Below are 25,140 nucleotides of genomic sequence, written 5' to 3'. Positions count from 1 at the left end.
ATATTTAATGATAATTAAATATAAAGAAAATGAATAAAAATAATATTATACATAATTAATATCAATCAAAATATTATGAATTGTTGTAATTTTTATGAAATTATATAATAATGAAGTGAACTAATAACTAATCCATAAATATTTCGAAGTGCTAAAATGTTATAGTTGATTATCATTCAAATTTAAATTTACTATAATAAATCTAAAACACAAACAAGTTATATTTTTATTTTTTAAAAGAGTTTCGAGGAAAAAAATCGAACAAATAAACACAAGCTCAAAGACTAGAAGACTGAACATTTAAGTATAAGAATTAGAATAAAAATGTATTCTATAAACAATGGTATCGCTTATTTAATTCGTACAATTCCAATGATATTAATATTTTACTCTATAGTAAACATACTTAATTGTTAATAATTCAACACCATATAGGTATTTTATTTATTTTATATATGACTATACGAGTAGGTACTATAAAAATTATAATAAAACAAAGGGAAACATATATTTTGTTATAATACTTTATAGTTTTTTAAATGGCGGTGAGCTTTTTTTTTATCATTTACATTAATAATATTTTACTGCTAATGAGACTTTGATACTAACAGTAAAGACTTGGGTGTAAAGTAAATAATACTCCTACATCATTAATTAATTATACCTAAGACGACATGCCCAATTCAACTATAAAGTGTTCAGTTTCCAAAAAAAAAAAAAAAAACCGTTTACCCTGTTCATTTATCACTTGAAACATTGATGAAAAAAAAAATCGAGACAAACCCGTTTTTCTTTATATCCGTATAAGATATTAAAAAATAAAAAAATGAAAATATAATTATAAATTAATGCTGCGCCTAATATTATCTTATAACTTAAATTTAATTCACAGGTATTTAATATACGTAAACGTTTGTTTTTAAATAAATAACTGTTGACCTACCAATCATTTTATATTTTTTTATATGAATTTAATATTATTATGTTTCATTTATTACAACATAATAATGTATAGAAACCTAGTATCGTAATATAAAATATTTACTTTAAATTCATCAATTACATTAATTAACTTTTTTAGAAGCACTGCGACAGTAAAATTAAACTTTCTACAAAATAAACACAAATACTACTGAAATTAAAATTATTATAAATATTTAAAGTAATAATATAATATTATATAAGAAATAAACGTTTATGAATAAAATAATATAGTTTATTCAAATGTATATAATTTGTGAAACGTTATTCGCTTTATTTGCTGTCACATGTTTATCAATCGTTTACCTATCTGTTTATTATATTGATTAAATTAAACCTTATTGCATCATGCATACATTTTTATTAAATTCCACAGAAAATAATGAAAATAGAGTTAAATAGAGCTAAATCATAAAATATATTAAATTTTATCATATATTATTATTTATTTGTGGTGGACGGTGGTACTTTAGATAAATAGACTTTAAAAAATATGTTAACCAATTACAATAACTCACAAAATTCACTATGTCCTATGAAAGAAATTATAAAAGAGTAATATGTTATATTTTTACGATGATTAAATTCTTCTAGCGAACTGTGGACTGCAGATTTTTTGAAAAAAATGCGTAGATAATACCTAGCTTTTAAAGTTATGTATTTGATACTGCTTTAACAGTTTTTGTTAATCATAGCATATTCATAGAGTATAACTGTTGATGGTATTGTGTTTTAAATACATAACCCAAATTTTGTTAAAATAGTTGTTTCATTAATATATACGATTATTTGTATTTATATGTTGTTCAACTATTTATGTTTTTTACACAAAAAATACTCATAAATTAGAAAATTAAAAAAAAAAAAATGGACACTTTCAAATAACAAAATTACATAAAAAGAAATATACGACATGAAAAAAACTTCTTGTTTATTGTAAAATCAATAGATTATTATTCAGAATCTTTAAATAAAAATTGCACATAAGTACTTAAAATGTATTAATTTAATTTGTATAACAATTAGTTTAACAATAAATTGAAAAATATTCATTAACAAATGTATTGATTTTTCTTAATTTATAATTACTTGGGGATCTATTTATTTTACATTGTACACTTTTCTATTATTTTTATTTATAGCCTTCTCAAAAATGACTAAAATATGTGTTTTGTATGGTCTTTTTATTTTATGAATGCTTTAATCATCAACAAAAGACTTTAATTCAAGTAGGCGTGTCAAATGTAATTTTAATGTGAAAATAGAATATAATTAATTATTGTTATTGAATATAATAATTTATAAAAATACTTATTAATAACATTTATTGATATTAAAGTTTAAATTTAAAAATAATCCTATTACTAATAATAGCTAAAAGTATATATATATATATATATATATATATATAGAATAATTCGCCATGCATGCTCGCCATGAATTTTTCATTACATAATGAATTCATTTAAATTCTTATTTTAAAATTTTTAAATATATACTTAAAACCCATATTTTAAAATTCTTAAGATTTCTATGAAGGATACTCCTATTGAACTACTAAATTATTCTTATTAACTGTTTTTAAAGTGAGAACTCACTTTTTTATTATAAATTCATAATTATATTTTAATTTATTGTAATATTTGTAACATTAATTTAACGAAATGCTTATACTACTATAGTCTATAACATACAATAAATATAGTTTTACAAAAATGTAAAGTATACGTAATATTATATTTAGTGTTTTTTTCATTTTGATTTATTAATATTATTAACTAAAATTTCCAACTCATCATAGGCCCTATTATCATGGACATATTATATCCTTAGTACACAAAGTTAAATGAATAGCTCAACAACATCGCCTTTGAACTCTGATTTTGATACGTCAATATTTTTAGAAAAACTTACCTAATAATAAACTCTAATAATGAACTAAAAGAGGGGGTTTCGTTTGAAAATAAATGTCTGTATCTTCACAGAACAATACTTAAGCAAAATCTTAAGAATTTAAAAATATGGATTTGTCTATTTAAGTAAATTTAAAAATTCCAAAAATCAGATTCTGAATAACTGCATTATTTAAGAAAAAAACAGAGGGATGGATATGCTATGTGAATCATTCTCTATATCATTTCTAGTTGAACAAATAACTTATACTTTTTATTAAACACTATTTATATTTCTGTTGTTATAAAATATAGCTATCCAATTACTTTATTTGTGTGTGGAATGAAGATGTTTATTATACCAGCAATAATACATCAATATTTAATGTGTTTGGTGGTTTCTGGTACAGATTCGAAAATATATACGAAAAACAATAATAGTTAAGCAAAAATAGTTCTTGGTAAAATTTATTTTGTTTTTTATTGTGGTTCAAAAATTAATAACAGTATATACTTGACATTTTTACTATTTATATTAGCACTTTATAGGTTATTTTCAAAATATGTTGGCTCTTTTTAATACATTTAAATTGGCTATTTGTAGTCATTTGAAATATTGTCGGTTTCCTTAGACAAGAACCTTGAGAATAGAATACAAGATAATTCATAAGTTGTTCTTACAGTGATAAAACAATAGCGTTTGAATTCTAAGTTTGAAAATATTCGTTGAAATCGTGAAAATTTGATAATTCTTTCGCAGTTAAAAAATCGAAAAAATATAATTCAAATGGTGTAGGCTTGGTAATTATACATGTGGTTTATAATAAATTTGTATTATAATAATAATGTACTGGTTGCGACATGCAAAAACACGTCACCAAAGTGCACGTATGTAATGAATTGTAACACATCGGATGTTGATTATGAAATAGCCCTCGTAGTTATAATAAAAAAATATGTGATAATAATATTATGGACAATTTTATGACACAGAAATTTGAATATCAAAATTTGACGAAATTAAATATTTAAATATAAATTAACAATCTTTCTTATGCAAATTTATTTATTGTAGATAAGTACTTTGTTAAAATTCTAAAACTATAATTTTAGGTACTTCTCACAGTTTATTAATAATACCATGTATTATAATTATTACCCAAGTATATTGTACAATGAAGTTTTCAAAGTAGGTATTTTAACTAATTTTAAGCTAAGTATACCACGAATCTATTTCCATAATCAGTTTTAACTTAAAAGTTATTAGCAGTATTACACCATTATATAGTAATACTTGTCATATAGTTTTAAAATATAAAATAAATAATATACTTTTATTGATAACCACATTTTTATTATCAAAAATATGTAAATAAAAAAAAAAAAATGTTTAAATTATTTACTTTTAAAATGTTTGATATTTTTATCAAAAATAAGTTCATTCTACTGTATTACTAATAGAAAGATAAATTACGAATTGTCATATAAATCATAACATATGTTTATAAACAGAGACTAACAGAGACTGTCTTTACTCTAAATCTTTTTTTTGTATCCAATGATTATTTCAAATTGAATTAACAATTGATTTAACACACGGTTACAGCAGAAAACTAATAAATGAATAGGTATACTATACAGAAAAAGACATGCATATCTTAATCAATTGTTATATATTATATGAATACATTTAGATAGTACAGTTTAAGTATAAGCTACGTATGATTTTAAAATCTATATTACGATTTACATTTGAATTGAAATATTAAATGAAGTAGTTAATTAATTACTGGCATAATAATTATAACTAACAAAAACTGATTTAAGTATAAAATATATATATGTACTTTTTTTTATTATAGTCGTACTTGGACACGTGGAAATCGTGCTTAAAATTATAACCTATAGAATCTGGTTTTAATACGGTGAAATTTCCGTATTTACACTTTATTAAATTATCAACTCTGTGACTTATACATTCAACAGATAGCTAATCAAGTTACGGTGAATATATGCATGAATTTGTCCTCACAGAGGTGTTCAAGCTTAAATGATTAATTTACAAAATCCCCTAGTTAATACCATGTGGTTTTGTGATGACTAGGTATGAATATTTTGTATTATAACGAGTTACTTTAATTTGTTACTAGATAGGTCTTAGGAGTCTTAACCCTCATGTTGGTATCTTTTCATAACCATGCGTGTGGTAATGGATGTATTCCTTGAATTAATGTTAAAACATAATGTTTTAAATATTTTGTAATTTATAAACTATATAATATTGTTATTGTCTATAAAATTGATTGAGAATGTGTCTATTTATTAAAGGAGATATTGACATAAATATTTTATAATCATCCATAATACTATATACAGAATTGTATTAAGGAGATACAATTAATTTAAGAAAAAAAAAACATAAATTAAAATAGAATATTTCATATAAAATTAAGTATTATTAACTTATATGAATGGAAGAGTTAAAACCCTTTTAACTACACCATCCACCTATACTCATTATGATACTGTTATTTATACAGACACTAAAAAATGTCACTTCTGAAAAATACATTTTTTTTTCTTTTACAAAATACGTTTTTAACTAGAACATTATAAATAGTGTGTTAGTAAAGTTAATTTTGTTAATTAAAATTAAAATTTTATACTAAAAGAGACTGATGAAAATAGAGCTATAAAGATATAAAATAGCCATATAACTATCAGATACGAAACCATAGAATCATTGTAACATGAAATTATGCTTTGTACAATTTAACTAATTTTCACCACATAATAAAATTGTCACAAATTTCAATGCAATTATTAAATTAAACCACTAAGTGACTGTAGACATTTGATCCAAGTTAAAGAGAGGAAATTAGTATTTCGTGTTAAAATCAAACACCATTCGTCTCGTGAGCAATAATGACTCGAGATGTAGAAACATTCGTGTTTCAATCATTGTAAATACGGAGTGTTATAGTTAATTAGTTTATTATTAGTTTACGGTACCTGTGACATAAAATGCACTTAATTGAAATTTGATATTGTTATTTCAATAATTCCAACCGCTATAATCCGTAGCACTGTTGCGTTATGCTATGACGTTGTCGGGCGTATTAGTGGTGTTTCCGTCCACCTAAAGCCCACAACAATATTATATAAGTACTCGTTCGATATTAAAATTATAAATACAAAATCTCAGGGGAAATGAACGTTATAATTATTACGGTATTTTGCTTAACATTTTCCATTATAATAATGTCCGCTTGACGTTATTCTGATTATTGCATCTAAACAAAACAAAAATTCTATTTAGATTTTTAACAATAGTTAACATTATTAATATTTTTTTTATCTTTCACTTACCAATGAGAAATCTACTATATGTACATTTATGCGTCGACAGAAAGATCTCGATATTATTCTGATAATTTAGTTATTGTTATTTTTTTTAATTTTTAAATCTCATTATATTTAGTAAAGCAATTTCGATATTAATTGTTTATCGTATTTTTAATAAAATAACACCATAATTAACCGATTGTGTGTTTTTATGACGTGTCTAGAATGTTTGGTGATTGAAACAATAACTCAATAGATCTGACGTAAATTATGTACCTACATATCGACTTATGTATTATGTTCATGAAAAATCCACAAACATTCTGAATTCGTTTTGACATATACAATACACCTACAATATACTTATACATTTATACATACCTTTATATATATATATTAAAATACTTAGTTTCAACATTAACGGTCATTTACCTTGTGCTATTGTACAAATACATGTGTGATTAAATAGTTAAATATTTATAATGGTTTAATGATGACATGGTTAATTTTATTTTTATGTATTATATATAATTACAGATTGCATTTATAAAAGTGTTATAAGAATATTCTTATTTTGGCCACGAATTATATAATTTTTTTTTTATCGTTATAAATAATATCACAAAAATACATTTTATTGTCACCGGTTCGTGAATGTGGTTTTATTATAATATACAAACACGATGACGCAGAGCCGAACATCTATAGAACTATTAAAACCAAAATCAAATCTCACAAGATTAATAACCAAAAGTTATACCTATAAGCAAACGTATTCTCAAAACAGAAATATTGTCTATAACGGTGTTACCACCGTTGCTACACGAAACTTGGATACCGTTTGCGGAAAGAGGAGAGGTCACCACCGGACGTTATAATGTTTGGAATTCAATTTGGTAGCCAAACAAAAGCTATACCTCCCGATTCGCGCCACGATCACTGGGAAAACGGACCACCGAAGGGGTTTCTCATCGTAATTAAAATCACCCCAAGTAGCGTTCGCCGCTCGGCTTTACCGCACCACAGCAACGTCCGCGTCGTTATATTGCAAACGTTGTTTAAAATGATTCGTTTGTCTTCTATTTTTCATTCTCAATATTGATCTTAACTCGTGACATTATAATTATTATAATAATCATATTCAACAAAATGGTATATGACGTACCTAATAATCTTCTAATGTTTAGGAATTCAGTGGCCTAGGACATACACACACACGCATTATACGAGTCACAATAATTGACTGATAAAAATATGAAATTTATAAATTTATTATTATACAAAAACATCAAATTACGTTTCATTGTGTTTAAAACTTAAATAGCTTTTTTTTTATAAAAATGATGTTATTTTTAATTCAATGGACACTGAACTTGAAAAAATATCTTAGAAATATAATTATTAGACTATATTGTGTAGGTATCCATTGATGTAAGATTTATTATTGCAGTATGGTCATAATGTATTACTATTGAAATTGTATTCGTCAGCCAAGATATTGTATACCTAAAGTAACGAAAACAATTATTCAGTTTTGTAAATACTGCGTGCCTATTTCATTACACCAAGTGCCTCCTCATAATTTAATAACAAATTATTTGTGATTTGCTTTCTGTAGACATACATTATATATAAAGTATGAAAAGTTTTTTAGCGTCGACTGATTTATTTTGTACCAGTTGTAGTATCATAAAATATTAAGGTTTTGTACGATTACACGATTATATATTTTCTTCGAGGTTTTTCGCGTTTCAAAGGTAATGCATTTTTTATGACCATCTTACTACGTGAACACACATGCCTGTCAAATGAACTGCGGATATTGCATTTTATATTATTCTACATTTCTACTTATTTAACACGAAATAAAATAAGAACTGTTAAAAAAAAAAACAATTAAAACTAATTTTATGTTTAGTAATTATTCTATAATAAATCCATATCTCTTGTATAATTAAAAAACCACATACAATTTATTATAATTTTTATTTTAAATTTCTCTGCAAGTGTGATTAAATTTAGTTTTCATATAAGTAATACATATTAGTTTTAACTGTAATATATGTTTATAATGTACACTAAAAACTAACTATTTGTAGATGAACAATAATAATATTGATTTTTAATAAACATCAATTTTTTTTTTTTTAATTTCTATACTATGTTGATTCACTGCATTTGATATATTGACAAGAAGTTACCTATTTATAATAACATTTTACAGAGCTAATTAAAGTTTAGTATTTTAAAGTCCAATAATCGTGGTATTATTTTTCATTTTAAATTAGAACTGTAATTTATGTCTATTTCATATATGTATTGAGGTAGTTTTAAAAAAAATTAAAATATTTTTGTTCCACAAGAAATTTTAATCTTTATATGAACCTATAACAAATTTTTATTTACCAAAATATTTTATTTCTGTTAAAAATAATTTTATAAATGGAAATAATATTGTTTAACTATCTAAAACTTTAATTTTTAGTACAATATACAAAATTACATTTTTACTAGTACTTCGGTGATCATTAATTTATCTCTTGGGACTTGGTTGATTCAGAAAGTACATGTTTATTTAATTATTTAAGGATGTTACTCAACCTTATCTTTACTTAATAACAATTACTGCAGAATTTATAATTGTTTTATGATTTATGTTTTTTTTAGTTTTATTTAATTTATTATACATTTATATGTGTATGAAGCAGATATAGCAAATTTTTCGAATTTGAATATTAAATTGATACAAATTAAACTATTTTGAGTTTAATGTTTTTAGACTTTTATAACTATTTTTTTAGTAAATATTTTAAAATATACATTTTGATAATATACATTTTTCTAAATATTTAATAAAAAAAAATATATACATACAAATATAAAAAGTCTTAAATGCATAATAATATATGACTAGTGATACTACAAATACTTATCTCATTACCTGTGATGTAGTTTGAATTCTTTAAATCATTTTTGGAAAACATTAAGTAATGTTAGTATTAAGTACTATTACATTTGTGTAAAATACTTATATTGAAATAAGACTTTAAAAAATAAAAATAACGAATGATAAAAGAAATATTGATATACATTATTCTAAAATATATGACATTTTTATTACTGTATTCCTGGTATATATATACTGGTTATCAATTGTTTTGAATTGTATATTTTATTATTAATGGAATGATAATCAATCACATTTTTCATTTTTATTTTAAAATTAATTCATTCGCATGTGTGTATTTATTTTAAATAAAAATTTATATAAGTAAATGTATATTATATTAAACATTTAATTTTAATAAACTTTCAATATATTCTTAATATAATTAATATTTAAAAACTCCAATCAATTTTATTTTTAAAAATAAATAGGATTTGTTCAAGTGTTGATTATTTTAAATGTTAATCAATATTCTCAAATGAAGATACAATGTTTTTTTTCGTAAATTTGCTTAATACAATTTAGAAAAAATAATTTTAATAACAACTTCGTACATTAAAATTCTCGTCAAACCAATAATCAAATAATAATTCACAAAATACACATTATTTCATTAAATAATGTGCGCTTTGAATATCATTTATTCAATAATATCAATCATATTTTCATACATTATTTTATCATAATGACAGTATGTTATGGTATACCAAAATAACATTTTGTATCAGTTGTGCTATTGACTTAATGTTCAACAAGTTTGTAGAGTACTATATAGCTGGTTGTTGTACATTTAATTAGTTGCATTTGACAGTCATATTTATTAATAATTTTTTGTTTAATTAATAGTATATTAAATTATTATGATATTAAAAAAATAAATACCTTTTTATATATTTTCTTTTCAAAAACTCAACATTTTGGGCTTCTTAAAGAAATTTAAAAGAAAAATCCTGTGAGTTTTTTTATGAATAGGAAATTTTATTTAAGACAAAGTGTCTTTTTGATTTGTTCAGCTATTATTATAATACTCATATAATTTTAGTTATCATAAGATTAGTAGATAAAAAAAATGCATAATATATATATATAAAAGATTGATAGAGCTTAACAGAGAGAAATTACTTTTTTCCAAAAAACGTACTACTTTCATGCCATTTAATAAGTTCCAAATTTAAATGTAACATATTATTACAATTTTTGGTTCAACATAAGTAGTAATAACATGTTATTAAAATACGTCGATTTACCAATTTTGGTACTTTTATATTATAAAATATTTTTATGTTTCTAAAGATTAATGGGTTAAATAATATATTCCTTGTACATCGGATATATATTTTTTTTTATTAACAGCAAAACAATCACATTTTTCTATTTTTTCACCAGTGATTTATTCAACGTTTTTCTTGATAAACATGAGATATGAATTTACACAATTATAGTTATTTTAATACCTACCAAAGATTTATAAATACAAATAAAAATATCCCTAACAAAAAATTAAACCATTAAAAAGGCCAAGTTAAAGACCAACTAACAAAAAAAAGCAGTCTCGTAGTAACAATATCTACATTGTATTCAAGTCTACTCATTCTTTAGTCCATAATCTCCCTGTTTTTTTTTTTTTAGTTAAGCAAACTGTGTTTCATAACACTTGGCCAGTTTCTAAATTGGATTCTAGTGTATTATCAACATTTGGCACAGATTCCCAAGTGCGATCTTTAATTTTTCGTTGTAAAAATTTATTTTGTGATGCATTAAACAGATTACACAATAATGCAGATATCCTCATTATGAGATGACTTTTAGGGAGAGGTATATTGCGGTATTTTTTTTTTTTTTAATTCTCACCTTACTATACCACACTTTTGAGATTGCTATGTGTAATCTATGATTATAAAGTGTTAATCAATGAAAACATAATAGTGTTTTAATGAAAGTATGAGTGAAATGATTTTATAAACTAAAGATAGAATATGCTCAGGCACCCTTTATCAATGTAGATACAACTTATTTGATAGGCTGACTTATTTTTTGTTAAATTTTTTTCAAACCAATGTGCTTCTAGATTTTTTAAACACCCTAATTAAAAATTGAAATTTTTTCTAACTTTTTGGCTTAGTTAATGTTTTAATTTTAAAAACCAAATAAACCATAAAACAAAAATATGAGTCTCAGAATAATCGGGTGAATTGATTCATATAAATATGCCCAAAATACTGCTTGAAATTTTGCCTGACGAACTACTAACATATCTCAGTTAACCCAAAAAATACAGACAATCAAATAAGTTTAATAGTAAAACCAAAGCAGTAGAAAAAATAGATCGTCATTAGCCATCCCCATCATATTGACAAAGAGATTATTTTTATGATAGTCAGTTATTGCATATGAATAAACTCTAAAATTATGCGTATGTCTAAAGTCACTGCCTGTAGTAATCTGTAAGTAAACTGGATGCATAAAAATTGTGTTAATTTATACGAAAAAGTCAGGTTGACCTATTCGCTAAGAACAATTAATGTTCTAAGTCCTAAAGATGCCGAAGTAGAGTTGTGGAATGGACAATCAATATAAAAACCATAAGTAAAAAATATAAAAATTTAAGCGCTACACGCGTTTAAGTTGACGACTATCACTAACGACACTAACTGTATGAAATATTGAGATTGTTAGATAATTAGACCACGAATTAACAGTAAAGCATTTTAAGATGATAGTTCAACTTGAAGTTTATACACATATGCTTCATAAATCCTAGAGACCTTAAGGCTTTACTATTTGTATTATCAATGTGATTGAGGAACATCAACTTTGAATCGAATGTTTTACCAAGATCCTTAATCATGTTGCACATAGTAATGCTTACACCGATCATCGTAGGTGAATTTGATAAATTTATTAACTCTAGTTACTGTGAAAAATGTAGACAAATTAAGGAATAATCCAAACATGCAAAAACCAAATGACTACAATCATTGTCATAAATTTAATGACATTCTCGAAATAATTTAATTGTATATGCCAAAATTAGCAGCTGCTAGTGGTAAGTTATTTTAATGATGTTGTTAATGAACAAAGCAAGAATAAGAGAGGGGATATGTCTACCACAGGACACACCAGACTAAATATCTACAACATCAGATTTCAAGTTACTCGCTCTGATGAATTGTTTCCTATCAACGCGATAAGATGAAAACAAAGTAATCAGAGAATCGCTGAAATCAGACTTTCAAAGGACCTTTATTAAAATGACATGACTTTAAAGCTTTAGTAAAATCGGCATAAATTACGGCTACATTTACGGAAAGATTCTAAAATATAACACTAAAACGTTGTATATTAATTGACGTAATATTCTTTGAGTTATACGCAACATGTTTTTTATTAGTATTATTAAAATTAAAACTATAAGAGATGTAAATTTTTCAGAAACCATGATAGGTAGTTTGTTTTATTTAGTTTCCATGTGTGTTTCATTTTAATATTCGCTTTGAAAAGAGCATATAATGAGATCTCTGTTAGTCAAAAAAATAAAAGGTAATCATTAGAAATATATGCCACTATATTACTTGCTGGAGATAGTCTGTATTGTACACGTATATGACTTTTGTTAATATATACACTAAGTACGACTAGTCTCTCGACCGAGATTGATTTTTTTACACTTCGTCTGTGATTTCATCAACGAAATTACATCTCGGGTAAAATGGTAATATCTCTGAGTTGTCTATCGAATAGTTATGGACAGAATTGATAGTACTTTTTCCAGACTGTTCGTATAGATAACCTATACTTACTAATATTATTTATCATGTTGTAATCGAATACACTACAGTATAAGATATTGAAGTTTTATCGGAGATATATTATTAATTATTATCATAATGCGTATAAGATGTATTTTAAAAAGTCTTTCCAATGGTATAGGTAACCCTTTTATTCAAACAATAAAATGCGTACAGGCATTAATAATTACATAATTTATATTATACTAAGTAAATATTGAAAAAAAAGTTTTTTTTTATGAATTTTCATAGTATTTGGTTATTTATATTTTAGATTTTCAGTAAGTATCTAAACTATAAATACTTCTATTTACAATATACAAGTTATTACTTATTCGATGATGCATTTAAAAAAAATTGTTTAGTGCCATTTTAATAATATTAAATAATATACAACTGCATAATAATATTATTACAATATATTGGTAATTAAAATATTTTTTCTTTATAATAAGTTTATAATATATAATTTTATAATTTGTAATCAAGCTATCAATGGCTTTAAATGACTATGTTTTTTTTTTCCTTATAACATTTAATATTAAAAATAAATACATACTTAAATATACTACGATAAAAATATTATCAGTTTATTAACAAATATATATAGAGAGTGAAAATTTATGTTTTTAAAATCGTCTAATATAATTGTAACTATTGTTTGATAATAAAAATTAAGTTAAGATAAATAATTTACTAGAAATTAATAACGTATTATAGTTGTGGATTTAAATGAAAATTTACCTTTTACATTATCTATTATATTTTCAAATAATAAATAACTAAACTGAAAATTCTTTTTATGTAGTTCATATTATTTATGTTTGCTATACTTTAGATAATGTATAGTTTTATTTACTAAGTACAGATGAGTTAATATTTTAGTATTAATAAAAAGAAAAAGTTTTAACATAATTGTTTTGATGTACATGTTTAAAGTTGTTATTTACTTTCATTGTTATTTTTCAGGAAATTTTTGTCGACTCAATTAGTGCCTAAATAAAGATCATTGTTGAATAATTATCCAAGTGCAGTTAGCATACAAAGCCGCTCATTATGTAGAAATTTAATCCTCGTTAGGTAAGTGTAAAAACATTTGTTTTATGTAGGTATTTTAAATCTGATTGGATAATATGTTTGTAATATTTTTTTAAATAATTGATCAGTGAACCTATGTTAACGCAGAGTTTACCTATTTAAAATAATATTAATCAAACTATAATGTTTAGTGTTAGGTGGATAATTGTGGTGCGTGTTATTGAAGTATCAAAAGCTACAACTGAATTTAAAAAAATTACGCATACACAATTTATTGTAAAATTAATAGACTCCTATGCCCTAACTCTATTAAAATATATATATATATTCAATTATTAATCATTTTGTTAGAACATTAGTTTTTATAAAGACGTTTTCAAAATTATTGTCTGGTTTTTTTGTAATGAGTGTATTTATTACGTTTTTTTCATCAAGTAACAAATAATTGTATATTTAATAATTTACAACAAAATAGATCGTACAAATATATACTTATATACGAAATCACACAAAGAACGTTGTATTTTAAATCTAAATAATATAAACACTAGTTTTCGTTATAATATGACCTTAAAATAATATAAATATTATCTAAACATGTTGTCATCGTGTATATACTTAAAATCTAAGTATACACAACACGTGAGTGCTTTGAATTTTATACGCAGGTCGTAACGCAACAACATCTGAGCACTAACTACAATAGCATCTAACACTACTTTTACATAACTCTACTCTAATTGAAAATATATATTTATATATAATTTATAATATACACGAAAATTTCATTACTGAAAGTTTTGGACAATTATTATTCTGTAACATTACTTATTAATATAATTAAACCACTAATAAATGTAAAAGTAAAGAATAAAGAACAATACACGCCATTATTTTTATTATAAGAAAGTAATATGTTAATCATCTTAAAGAAGTGAAATTGTGGATTAAAATGTCACATTTTTAAACGAATAACTCAATTAATTCATACTAATTCTAAAACTTAAACGAATTCGTGTCTAGGTAAAAAAGTATTATTTGTTTTAGTTTATTCATCTCATAATGGAACTGATTCCTGTATATAATTTAATGTAAATATATTTAATTTTCATAATTTTATTATTTATAAAAATTTATTAATAGGATAGTATTCTAAAAGTATAATTTGTCTAATTATTGGTAATATCAATTAATTTAATAATGTGCATTAATTTATATTTTTTTAATTAATTGTCATTTAAACTACACTTTTCTTCTTCTTTTTTTACTTTTGTACAACTTCTTATCCAAATACGAAATCTGAATATCATTAATATTACTATTGTCTATTTAAATCTATATTCTTAACTCCTGATTTTTTTCAATCTAACTAATCTCAAATATCTTTTATAAACATTAGCTTCAAACGTTTACTGTTTAGTAACGTTTACGTTAAGTATTATAAAAAAAAATATATATTTAATGGTTACAAATAAACTATTATTATCTCAACGTCATTGAAAGCTATATTCTCTAAATTGTTTATTCAGTGAAAAATAATCAAAATAGTAAAACATTTTCGGGAGAATTCAATTTACTTAACCTATAATAAATCGTGAATCTTCCACAGAATTTTTTTTAAATTACGTTGTATAATATTTTGTTTGTTAGTTGTACCTAAAAAAAATGAGGAAAATGGTAGTAGTATATAATATTTTTAAGTCTGTCAATTTTATTATATTTTAAATAATATGATACTTGCGTGTCATCTACATTGTCAGTATTGCTGTGTAATGTGTATTGTGTATCAGCGTATCACAACAACTAAAATCCTTACGTTCCATTTAATCATATTTTAAGGTATTGCGCAATTTATGACTTATAAAATATGAGTAATATTTAGGATTCTATTTTAAATAATATCAATATGTAAATTTTAATCGAAAATTTATTTCACATAATCTTCATTCTTCACTAAATAAAAATAAATTAAAACTTTTTCTTAATAAAAAATAATACAATTTGAGTTGGCATTACTTCTAATATTACCTCCATTCGTTAAATTATAGAAATTCTGATTAGGATAGAAATACAAATGTGACAGTATATGAATGCTTTGTATGGGATTGTTTTTTAAATAAAAAAAAAAAAAAAAAAAATTTTTATTCAAATGTTCATAAAAAGCCAATACATATATGCTTGTAAAGTTGTAAATACTAGACTTAAAAATAACTTGACCAATATCAACGAAAATGTAAAAGATTGTTCTTAGAGATATTAGAAAAGTTTAGAATATAGTTTGAATCACGTTCAAAAACATACAAAGTAGGCGGACTGCCTATCTCGGCTGAATTAGTTCACAAAGCGAGGTACATCGTTTTCCGAATGTTTCTCGACAACTGCGTGGTATACTAAAACCGAAATATACTGATACAACACCGTATTTATGGTTTCTTTATTTTTCCGAAGCGAAATCGAGTTATACAACTAGCATAATAGAATGTCAACTTCAATAAATTTGATTAAACGATAGTTAGATATTTAGATGTGATAAACAAAATGTATTATTATTACCATTAGTCAGAGACCTGAACTTTGTTGTAAATCTACGTAGGTAATTTATATAACCTAAACTGATAACCGACAATTAGTAATATTATGTTGAAGATAACGAGCAATTATAGAAGTTCTATAATGTCGCAGTTATTTGAAAATGATTAAAATTAAAAATCGACAATAATAATAAGTTAACCAAATGATAACACTATTCATACCACTTTTATTTCAATTTTTACTTGTGAAAATTTAGTTAATAAATCTTTTAAATTGAAATATACAATGTATTTTGTTAATATTGTATCTAAATAAAAGTGTAATAATTACATTATATATTTATTAACTTGTAGGAAGTACATATAAATTGTGTAGGTACCTTCTTAATAAAATAATATGCTTTATTGCTCACTTATTATAGTAGGGTATACTTATACCGTTATTGAAAAGTACAATTTAATGACATTTTTCAGATTCTGAGAGGAGCGATGAATGTATTGATTTTACGATGATTTGTTTTATTTTCTTTGTGTGTGTATACATGATGAATAGCTGATAAAATGCTTCAACTATCACTTAAAAATTAGTTTAAGATAGAAAATTGGATCTAGTTTGTATTTTAAAGAGGTAAAATTAAAATTTACTAGTATTTTTCTTTCATAATCGGAAAAAAACTAATAAAAATTTAAGGAAAAACGGGAATGTTTACACAAATCCAATATTATTATTAAAATAATGTATTTTAAATCATGTTTAACATCCTTTAGTCAGTATTCGCACAGAATCGTTTTTCATTGTATACAATAGGCTAACATTGAATTCAAATTGAACAAAATCCATTAAAGTGATTTACTCAATAACGAGTTTCACTCAGCACCTAATGTACAATAAAGCGGTACCTATTTGCCTACCTTTTTTATATATAATATTAACAATGTTATAATTTGGTGCTTCCATATATTTCAAGTAATTTATGATGTTGACTGTAGTAAATATAGTTAATTATTATGTTACCAGCCAAAATATATATACCTAACATAATAATTCATAACTACTATAAGTAGTAAATATTAAATATTTTGTCAGTTCGCATTCTATTAGATTTTTTCCATTTGGATTAAGCCATTTGACGTTCTAATGGATAAAAAAAGACAGGTGTCAAGAGTAACTAAAGCTATGTTTTAATAGGATTATCACTATAGGTCCGTTCTAACGGCACTCATTGGATTTTGACTGTCAGAATAGGTTACGTACTCTAAACGAATGGTGAAAAATGTCTTAAGTTCAAATGAAATAATGTAATTTTATTGGTTAAATAATTTTCAAGGCATCTGTATTTATACTCCAAGTACATTAATAATAACTCATGTATCAATGAATAATAATGTTAAATCTTTTAGCTTGACTAATTGCATATTTGTGTTTTACTAATTTAAAAATGTTTTTTTTCATCATTTTTTTAAATAATTATAATAATTCATTAGGCTTTTCAAGTCAAGAATGAAATTAATTATGAAAATTTACTGTGTATTATAATTAGGTATTAGATTACTAGATAATTTTCAATCTAGTATATATTTTTGTAAAAAAAATGTTAGGACTATTATTATCAGTAGTAATGTTTATATTAATAACTGGAAAATGGTATGAATAGATTTGTAATACAAATATATTTAAATATTTTTAAAATGTAAATATTCAGGTTAAAACACTTTTGATTGGACATTAATCGGGCCTGAGTATTCACATACGTTATTAGAATCAAATAACCGAATAACTGAGGTTTTTTTAATAGATTATTCTGTCTTAAGGTAATTTATGTCATTGAGTTTAATTGTTTTATCTATGTCAATTAATGTTTATGTAAAACAAATTTTTCATATTAATAATAACAAAAAAATTGCAGTCGTAGGTTGGTTATAGGCTTACTAATGTATGTTATTAATTTAGAGGTAATAAAAAATAAAAAAATAAATTTTATTTTATGAACATATAAGTATAATGCATATAATACATTAACAAGTAATATAAAAACCATAAAAAAGAAAAATGTGTTCTATTAAAATTCATATAAAATCGTATTATTTACTCGACCGAATGTTTTATTATCGAAGTATATTACGCATACCTTTAGAACAGTTTATATTTAACTTTTATATAACTACCTAATGGTTTTTATTTTTGATAATAATTTTGTAGTTAATGGTCCAGCCAAAACTATTACCAAATTTTTGACTTGGCTCAATAAATCCACACAAATTGAAAATCTATTAACGTCTAAAATGTAAATTACATTTTATTCTTATAATTTATTTTTTTATTTTTTGAATTATTTACTTAAATTTTAATATAGTTACCTAAATACTTATTATATTATTTTATTTTCAAAAAATGTATGTGTAATTTATTGTAGATTCACTATTTTCATTTGTTTCGTTGTTGAATTTTTTTTAAAAAAAAAAAAAAACCATAATCTTATTCGTATGAAACATAAACAAACATTATTTTAACGATGTTGGAAAGATAGTGGCTATATTGAGACTATGTTTATACTGTTAAGACCGGTGATTATAAAAAACTTTTTTTTTTTTACTGCTATTCGGTTGCATGCGTACTATTTTATTGTACTTTGACATGACAGTACCTAAATATTTTGATTTCCGTTACATAGAAATTTCATTACTAAAATATACCTACATATTACTTTATAATAGGAACATTATAGGAGTAAGTTAATGAGTTAAATTTATCTGTCAGCCGCCAAAATGATAATACAGTTTAATATAATATTATAAACATAGGGTATCATGAGAAGATATGTTAATGTGTACACTAAGTTAATAATAATTGTTAATAAATATGCCTTATTTATTACCAAATTTGTGGAATATAAATTTATTTCGATCTGCACAGCATGCGTAACTGATACATTTAATTTTTTATAAGATATTTATTGGTGTTAATCGAGTATTATATATTTTATGAACGTTTTTAACTTTTAATTTTGTTTTCCATACACAAAAATAATTGAACTGTCTTGAATAAAAAAACTTATATCAATAGATTCCATGAGACTTTGATATTATTTATTTTTTCGACTTTTATAGGTGGCTTGTGTAACATAGTTTTGGCTTATGAAAATCGAATATTTTTTGCGTATTTAAATGGTAAATGTAACTATTAGTTACAGTTTATATAGTATTATTATAATTAGTAGAGATATGACATAAAAATGTAGATATACAAATATATTTAAACGGAAATTAAAATTAAATATTTTTTGACATAGTTATAATGATAACATTTACGATCTGCTTTCTTAGTGTTCCTAACATATTTTTGATATAAATACTTAAAAACAAATTATAAACCTATCTGAAAACTATTGAATTTATGTCTGCATCCACGTATTTAATGAATCTGTCTACAGTTTTTTGTATTTACGTTAAAAATATATATAGGATTAAGAAGTGGAAAATCATAAAATTAATCGTTATGACTGTATTTATATTGTATATTTAAATTTAAGAAAATTGAAATACGATAGCATGTTGATTAGTTTAACCCGAAAATAATAGAATTATATACAGTTAGTAAGTTTATAAATATTGATGACATTTTTTTTTTTTTTATTTGTACATTTGTTGTTTTATTTTAATATTTAAAGAACACATTTCCGATTAGAAAATGTGTATCTATAATTTTTTATTTTTTTATTTAAATTAATATTGAAAGGCATATAATTTTCTTGAAATTCGTTTTTGACACAATATAATTATTCGTAAAACTATATATTACCCAATATTTTCAATTTATAATGTAGTTTTTATAGGTAAAACTATTACTGCACTTACCTATATACAGTTAGATAAATTGAATAATTTAGTCCAATGATTGAAATAATGAACAGCATTTGATTTTTATCGCAATCAAAAAATTTAGATTTTTTACCAATTTTCTAAGGTCATTGTTTTTTACAGAATAATAATAATTAGAAATCACAATTATTTGCTAAGTGGTATGTTCAAGATATTAGTTAAACAATTAAAGTATAATAATTGTTAATACGTTTTGAAAGTAATACATTTATTACTTAATAAAATTAATAACTACATTTGTTCATCTAATTGGTTATATTATTTATTTTCCAAAATAAAAAACTATTATTCTAACTAAAATACCTTTAAAGAAAAAAAAAATATTATATTGGTAAGATACATCGATGATAAAAAAAACAGCTTTAAAAATTTAATTAAATTTAAAAAAAATATATAAATATGTGGTTTACTTTTAATTGTTAATATTATTATTATATAATATTATTATTGAGAATACATTTTTAATTTTGAATATTGGTTTTTATTATAAATTAAATATATGTCTTATGTGCCTCAATAATATTTATTCACATATTACTTAAAGGCAAAAAAAATCATTTACAATAAAAACAATGATAACTTTATTCGTTTATTAGATGGCGAAAATATAATAATCAAATAACTTTTATTCGTCTTATTATTCTACTATTCTACGACATTGAATTTAGAAAATACTGTATTGATAACTATTGAATAAAGAGCATAATGAAAATAATGTAAATAATATTATCTCTGAATTTGCATTCTCTGAGCCATACTGATGTTTAGTACATTCTAGTCATAGAAAAATAAAAACCGCCCATAGTCCATGTGTAATAGCTACAAGAAATCTTAAAGTTTGAAAAATTTAACACTGTGTTTTGTAGTCAAGTTTTTGAAAACTAGATTGATGATCGGTGTTATATATTCTAAATAAAAGGAGAAACGTTTTAAAAGGGAGAGGGACTTGGGTAATAGAAATCCGTCGGCCGTATTTGATTGATCGATTTATATCGCCTGATAAGATTCCTAAAAGTAAAAAAAAAAAAAAAATAATAATTTTTTATTTAAATATTTAAATTTAAATTCAATTTTTTAAATGCAAATAATATCAAAAAAAAAAAAAAAATATATTATTTATAAAGGTATGATTTGAAAAAAGTATAATTTCTATGATGCACAAGCATTTTACAAATATCGTCATACACACAAAAATGAATATCAAATATTTATTTATTTTATTTTTAATGAACAATTTGTAAATACCAATCCACTATTATTACTATTTACTTATTTTAAAACTACTTATTGCTCTGTATTCAAAGAACTAAAAAATAATAATGATAATAATAATAATTCATGTAGTAGGTATATATTATGTCTTTGAAGAGTAGATTATAATGGATTAGATTATAATATTTCCAATAGCTGAACGAAAATATCGTCGATGAATACAAAGTCCTTGAGATTTTATAGAATTTATTGGAGAAAAGCAGGTAACGGTGCGGATAGATGATTTTTTTCTGGTTGATTGTTAGGTTCGTAATATTCTCATTCCTACAATATAATATAAACAACGTTATACAGCATACTACAATAGTTATCAATAAAGAAAAATCATATACATCGGACTGTTAATCATTTTACGGACTCTGTGAATACTAATAATACAATTTATAAAATGTATTTGGTCAGTTTATAAGGAAATTAGTAAAAAATTTACCGACTTATGTCGGCAATTAAGCCAAATTTTTAATATAATAAATCTTAATATTCAAGCAAGTTACTGTATTGATTAAAACGGAGAACTCAAACTTTCGATGATCTCTCAAACTTTCCAAACTTACAATTGTATTATTCCGTCTTTAATATTAATTGAATCTTAAATTAGGTCAGCACTTAACATAATAAAAATGTTTTCATTTAAATTATTGAATCTCCAACGCATACATCTACACTTAAATTAATTTATTATTTCATATGTGTGAATTTTGGTAATGTTTTGTAATTTGTATCCCCATAGTATTTCATAAATATAATATACGAAATTGCAATACATTTTGTATTAAAATTTAACACGCTCATTGTAGGTAATTAACTTAACCAGGTACTAATAACTATGAGGCATTTACAATCGACACCTAATATACAGCAATTTTTTACGTGACAGGTTTTAGTTTTTATTTCTTAACTATCTTCTAGATAGTTAAGACAATTTAAAAATTGTGAATATTAATAAGTTAGATACGAGTAGGTTAAAATAGGAAAGGAATTTAAAGTAGAATATTTTATAAAAAGTTTTTGTTTTTTCATTTCTGATTTTAATTTAAAGATTTTATAGAGTGTTTGTATTAAAGTATTCGATTAAAGATATTATGTTAGAAAATGACTGACTAAAATGAATAAAAATATTTTGTAAGCATTAAATTTGACTTAATACTTAAATATTAGGTACTCTAGAGTAAAAGCCATTGATCTATATTGGTTTATATATTATATTTTTTAGATTAATGTCTTAAGCATATAGAAATGATTTAGAAGACAAATAAATATAAACATTTACATTTTTAGATGAAGCTCGATGTATTTATTAAGTTTTAGGCATATATATTTTTTTATTTTTTTTCAATAATACAATATTACAGTATATAAATTTAAACCAAATAACGATGTGTACTTACATTTTATTATTGTGCGCGTGCACGTTGCTCTACACGTATTATATAATTATATTATTTTCTTTTTATGTATACAAACAAACCAGAAAATTAATATTTTGTAACGATATTATACTTATATTAAATTCTTACAGTACATATTCATAAAATGTAGACTATTAATATTTTTAATATCTCTAAAAAATGCACTAGCAAAAAAACAACGGACAGAAACTACAATAAATTAAATATATTATCTTTATTCTATACAAAGTATTTTATGTTGTCTATAGTTTTCTGTTGTGATATAAAATATAAATATTTACCTTCATAAACAGTTTGATAACTTACAATATTTTATTTTAGAAGATACACATTACATCCAATAAAATCAAAATAAATAAAAAGTTTATCAAAATGAGTGATAATAGAAAATAATTTCATCGTATTTATTTAGACGTAAGTATATTGAAATATTTTTTGATTTAAATGACAAACAAATTCCTTCTTTTTTTTTTTTTGATTAAATAAGGTTGGATTAGTTTTTATACAGATATTATATCTTAATTATTATTTGTATATTTCGACCACTATAAAAGTACAACTGGTCGTTCTTATGATTCGTTTACACAAAGGTACGTTTGATTCACGTATTTTCTTCAGGTATACATTCTAATTAAGTAACACATATTGTGGTAATTGATTTTGTTTAAACAGCGGCTATATTTGCAGAAGTTCTTTATGAAATTAAAGTAAAATACTTTGCCAAGGCTGTAAGATGAATAGTTAACCCAGCTTGGGATGGTAAACAGTAAATATAGTCTTTGAGTGTACAACTAAGAAGGCATATACGATTGTGGAGTTAGGTTTAAGCCGGTGGATGAAATGATTATGTCGAAGCGGATATTTATTCTGACACTGGATTGTTTGTTGAGAAATTAAAACACTACCTACACCAAAGGCAACAATCACTAAAAAAGGTGAAGTATAAATACCTCCACGCTATGCGTGCTTCTTGATCATTAACAAAAAACAAAACTGATAATAAATTTTCAACAAAATGTGTAAGTACGTCATTGTAGAACTAATGAAATAAAAAAAAGGATATAAAAAAAATCAACTATTTAACTTACAATATCTTTATCAAGAACAAAAAACAAAGGTTTTTATACATATTCCCTTGGTAGATAGCTTTAATCATATATATATATATATATAATATTTATATAGGTAATCCAATAAAATGTATCAATACCAATATGAGTTATATGAAGAGTAATAATTAATTATTATTAAATACTTCATCATGTAGCATATGAATCGTTCGAAATTTTAAGTAATATTATTTTTATTGTTTTTTTTTCATAATATAATTGATAATACTTTACATAATCTATTAAACTTTTACAAAACATAATATATAATTATTATATACAATTAAATATAAATTAATCATTATAAGGTAATGTTGATTACACAGGGAAAGTTTGATATGTTATGTGTATAATAAGTTCTTTTGTTTAAACATCAGTTTGATATATTATAGTACTAATCTAAATCTATTGTTTATGTATCACAAATACTAACTTCTCATAAGATATAATAGGTATTCATGTAAATCAAAATTGACATCGAAAGACAATAATTTTGACTTAGAACACGTTTTTACTAAAATCTTAACTAAATTATTTGCCCAACCATGCTATATAGTCAAATTTTTTTATTTCATTTTTTTTAATATATTTTTTAACAATTAGTATTTAGCCGTTTACATAATAACATAACATCTTTTAATATAATTAAAAATACATATAAAAATAATGTTGAAAATTGAAATATTATTTCATAAATAATTAGTGTAATTTAAAATAAAATAAAACTTTTTTATGAATCAAAACTCAAAGATTGATTATAAATAAAATTCAGTGAGAATTTAGAGACAACTCTATTCATTCCTACTTGTAAATTTGAAAATGTGTATGATGTAAAGTTTTTTAAGTTTATTTGGTGATAGTTATTTGGTAGAGATTTTCATAAATATAATTTTATTGAAGTAAATATTTATTAAAAATTGTACATATTTTTCATCTTAATTCTAATGTA

At 23.1% G+C, this 25,140-nt stretch overlaps 1 protein-coding gene across 5 annotated transcripts in view; it reads left to right on the top strand.

Annotated features, from left to right (window-relative positions):
- LOC113553659 (5-hydroxytryptamine receptor 1-like) overlaps positions 1 to 25,140 on the top strand; it is a 208,993-nt gene that overhangs the window by 98,572 nt on the left and 85,281 nt on the right. For all 5 annotated transcript variants that reach the window (XM_026957116.1, XM_026957115.1, XM_026957114.1 and 2 more), the window contains one exon: positions 13,923 to 14,033. The gene's annotated coding sequence lies outside the window, so the exon portion shown is untranslated. The remainder of the gene's footprint in view (positions 1 to 13,922; positions 14,034 to 25,140) is intronic.

Source organism: Rhopalosiphum maidis, chromosome 2 (genome assembly GCF_003676215.2).
Source record: "Rhopalosiphum maidis isolate BTI-1 chromosome 2, ASM367621v3, whole genome shotgun sequence".
NCBI classification, from domain to species: domain Eukaryota; kingdom Metazoa; phylum Arthropoda; class Insecta; order Hemiptera; family Aphididae; genus Rhopalosiphum; species Rhopalosiphum maidis.
The sequence above is the reverse complement of the archived record's forward strand: the minus strand, read 5'-3'. Positions and strand labels throughout refer to the sequence as shown.